The sequence below is a fragment of the Henckelia pumila genome, chromosome 3 (genome assembly GCF_033568475.1).
Source record: "Henckelia pumila isolate YLH828 chromosome 3, ASM3356847v2, whole genome shotgun sequence".
In the NCBI taxonomy this organism is placed as follows: Eukaryota; Viridiplantae; Streptophyta; class Magnoliopsida; order Lamiales; family Gesneriaceae; genus Henckelia; species Henckelia pumila.
The window spans coordinates 56,399,027-56,403,665 of record NC_133122.1 but is presented as its reverse complement, the minus strand read 5'-3'; the positions used below and the strand labels follow the sequence as shown (position 1 = coordinate 56,403,665).

General features: G+C 31.6%; 1 pseudogene; it reads right to left on the bottom strand.

Moving 5' to 3' along the window:
- Positions 1-1,923: 1,923 nt before the first annotated feature.
- LOC140892105 (transcription factor bHLH122-like) lies at positions 1,924-4,341 on the bottom strand (annotated as a pseudogene).
- Positions 4,342-4,639: the final 298 nt, after the last annotated feature.

Sequence of the window (4,639 nt, the reverse complement as noted above, 5' to 3'; positions counted from 1 at the left end):
ATTTATCCCTATTAAATTCATAAAATGTGTAATTATTTTATTTTATTAAAATTTCACTAAATAAGGGCAAAATGAGAAATTTATTTTTTCAAATACTTTCTTAATATATATATGTGAAAATATACACAAGCCTAAATTAGTACGTAGGACAAAATGAGTATATATTTTTTTTTACCTTGGACAAGAAAATATTGATGTTGTTGATTACATTTGTAGTCCCTAAAATTTTCAAAAATATTATACAATTAGTCATCACCATTTGTTTTATAATATCTCTTCCTAAAAACTGAAATTTCAGAAAGTCTAGTTAAATGATCAAATCTAAAAAAAATAAATGAATGATTGAATAAAGGATGTGGATACATTTTCTATATAAATAAAATATTAGAACCTCGACTTATGACATGATTTCACTCGTCTTGAATACAATGGTGAAAGTTAATGGTTTGATTTAATTTTTTTATTTTTCTTAAAATTTTTAATAATCAAAATATTACGTTAAAATAGTATAGTAAATTAAAAACGTAACTATGACAATAAAATTGAAATAAGTCCAAAAAAATTAATTTTTTTAAAATTTATAAAGAAAAAATTAAGGTAGTTTTCAATAATTACTTTTTATTTTCATGAGTGTCACAATATAGATTTAGAACATGAATTAAATATTAACAATTAATTTACCTTCAATAAATAAATGAACACACAAAATGATATGAATTAAATATTAACAATTAATCTAACTTGAATAAATAAATTTAATAATCTATAAAAATGACATGAAAAACCTTAAAAACCCTTGAAAATGACAAAAATATTAATTATTAAAAGAAATAATGAGGACAAAATTGTAAATTCATTACCAAAAATGGTCAAATTATGGATTTAGGACATGAATTAAATATTAACAATTAATTTACCTTGGATAAATAAATTAGACACAAAAATTGAAATGAATTAAATATTAAAAATTAATCTACCTTAAATAAATAAATTTAATAATGTATAAAATAAATGCAAGACCTTAAAAAATCTTGAAAATGACAAATTATAATTATTAAATGAAATAATGAGGACAAAATTATAAATTGATAATTAAAACCAAATAACTAATGAAATAATGAGCAAAAATTGAAATGAATTAAATATTAAAAATTAATCTACCTTAAATAAATAAATTTAATAATGTATAAAATAAATGCAAGACCTTAAAAAATCTTGAAAATGACAAATTTTAATTATTAAATGAAATAATGAGGACAAAATTATAAATTGATAATTAAAACCAAATAACTAATGAAATAATGAGGGTATTGAAGGAAATTCACAATTCAAACTTGTATATTTATATAGGTAATAATAATAATAATAATAATAATAATAGCCTAATAGATAATAGATATATATGTGAAAAACCCAAGATTCCAATAAATAAAAATTTAAAAATTGGCCGTTTTGAAAACAAAAGAAATATAATCCAATATCAGACAGATTCAGACCAGTCAAAGCAAATCATGTTCTCCTTTTGGCATTAAGATTCCTCACTGTGCTATATAAGTTACTGTACGTTCAACTTCAAAGTCAACAAATACACTTGGCAACACCAAAATTCAAACTTGTCACATTTTTTCTTAGTCTTAGCCATATGAATTCCATTCCAAACAACTAAAGATTCAGAATATATGTGCACTGGCTGGCCATGGACTTTACATTCAATCAAGATAGGAAAAGGTATCATACGTATCTTTATATTTTTCATCCCTCTTGTTTTGGAACGTATCTTTATTTTCCCACCTACCATGGTTTTTTTTACCCGAAACAATTCGACAGACGATGTAATTATAAAAGGATTATTAAGATAATCCAAAATTTTTTATGCAGCCTAGATTAGAACAGGGTCGAGCATTTCTAAAAGTATAGAGACCGTGACAAGAAGTAAATCAAGTTTAATGCTCGTGACCTTTAAAAAATCTGACAAGAAGTGGGAGGAATTCATGAACTACAAGTACAAAAAGAGGCCATATGAATCTTTACAAAAACAGCTAAATCTTTGATTCACACTATCACCAGAACAGAGCTTGAGTTCCTATCCTTGATATCCACGAAATAATACATCGAACCCTTCTCGGTTGGGAGCCTGAGGGGGCGATTTCTTGATCCTGAACAGAGCTCCTAATGCTGAATATGAAAAGGCGTTTGCTCTATGGTTTCTGTCTAGCCGAACATGTGCACTTCGAGCGATTATCAGAGAGCGTCTGAGGGGTTCAAAAAACAAATGGCATTGACAGATTCAAAAAATAATATTAGTGATTTGGCCAATTTGGTATACACACCTTTACTTGTCGTCGAAGATCTTTAATGTAATCAACAGCTAAATCCAACATGTCTGATGTATTTGTTTGCTGCAAATTGAAGTGAATGCAGAAATTGATCGTCCATTAAAGAGAATACATAAGAGGTCATAATCCGGAGCACACTGTAATTTTAGAAACCATTTTCATACAGTATGAGCAACAGACATGAAATATAAACCAGAAACCGATTTTTCTAGGTTCACATGCGCAGGATGGTCAATATTAGATGATGAAAAAGGTTGCTAAATAAGTAACGCAGACAACAAAGATCTCTTAACTTGTCACCTGCTTACTCTATTATCATGATGGAAATCAATTTTTCCAAAAGAAGAATTGGGTTTGTGGAAAATGAACCAACAATAGGTCCTTACACTTGGAATGAATATCTAAACCGAGTATAATCTAAACCCAAAAGACTACCTTGGGATAGTATATCATCAAACCTAACACTGCACAATCGTTTGTAAAGCCGATGCAGGATTAACACTGCTAACCTCGTGAGAAACCGGCATCCACCATACCACACTACGGATGGCTTTCAATAACCTACTAAATAGCATCCTTCGCATACAATTTAATACATTTAAAGATGTGCCTCCATTTGTGAATCGGTATTTAATCAAAATATATGCAAGAAAGAGGTTTACCTTTTCCATGTTAGGCACGAGATCTTGCAGCCTCCTCATCCGTTCACTGATTTTCGTCCTTCTAACCTGAAATCATGGCATAAAATCCTGAAATGCACTTCATTCTTCAAAAATCCATATCGTTTTTCTTTTTTTTATTGCATGAAACTAGTAAAGAATGGGAAGTTTACTCTCTCAGCTATGCTTCGCGGGTGCGTGGCGAAACCCCTTTTCGCTCTGATTTTACAGGGCACCGAGTCTTGCATCAGTTTCTCCATCGCAAACATTTCGGCTGAACTTTTAGGCAGACTCAGGTGATGAGACAACTTGGAGATTGTGTGCTTACTTCCGCCATCAATACTCTGCTAAACATATCAGTATCTTACATCATTAATCTCAAAATGATCCGGAAAAAAAACGAATGATTAGAATTCTAAGGCAAGACCTGATGAGTATCTGTTAATCCTTTGAAGAAACTGTCAGGCAGGATAACTGAATCATCCCAAGAATTTACTGGGAAACCCGAGCTGTATCCACCATTTTTATCACGATTTTCGCTGAATCGTCCCTCTCCATGACTGTTTTGCTGCAGTTTTATAATCCACTTCGCTTAAATTAGCTGCACCGAGCTCTATACAGAGAGCTAAAACATGTCAGCATCCTGTGAAACTAAAAATTACTGGAAAATCAGCTGTAAAAGGCGAATAGTAAAAACCACCATTCTTGATGTTTATGCTTTCGAATAATCCAGCAGGAGAACTTCTGTGTCGAATGAGACTGCCTCCACCACCACCCTCTTCCGTCTTCATCTGCACGGCGGCGGAGTTCGAATTCATAGAATCCATCAATCCATAATTCGAATCTTCTTGCATATCAGAATTTGTGTCACCGGAATTGATTATCTGATACATCATATGAGAAACCGAAGAAAAGTCATTGCTCTGCTGTTTTTGCAATTGCTGCCGAGGTTTGTTGGCTGAAGATTCGATCTTTCTCGGCGGCGGATACTGTGGATCTAATTGTGATTGTGGATTCAAATTGGAAGAGCAGTTTTTCTTGAATGGTTTCGGAAGTATTCATGAAGAAAAATTTCTGGGTCTCGGGACTTGAAGCTCGAGGGTTCAAAAGATGCTCAAATTCATCTTCCCCAAATCCATCATCACCCAGGATATTATTATTATTACTGTTTAAAAGAGTTGAAAAATAAGAACTTGGAGCAGATCGGTAGCGAGTTAATCCAGAGCCTATCTGCATATTTTGCCGGAACTCTTGCTGATTATTCATCAAGTTTTGAAAAACAAAGAATTGGCGCAGAATCAAAAGCAGAAAAGAAGAGAGAACGGGGGAAAAACAAATCTATTAGATCAAAAGAAAATCTTGAAAATGTCTGAAAATCCAAGAATTACAACTTTTTTTACAGGATCCGGCCAAACCAGCCAATCAATCCGAGACATGCATAAAAGCAAGGAATATTCAAATGCTCAACTTTACAGAATCAAGAACCTGAATTGAGCAGAATATGAGCCTACTGATGTATAAGTGATATCCCAAGGATTTATCTTAAAATACAACCAACTAGAAAATAATACTGAAACTGTGATTGAAGTGAAAAAAGGATACGATAAGATTAACAAGAAAAAGAACAATCAAGAAAAGGAAGAA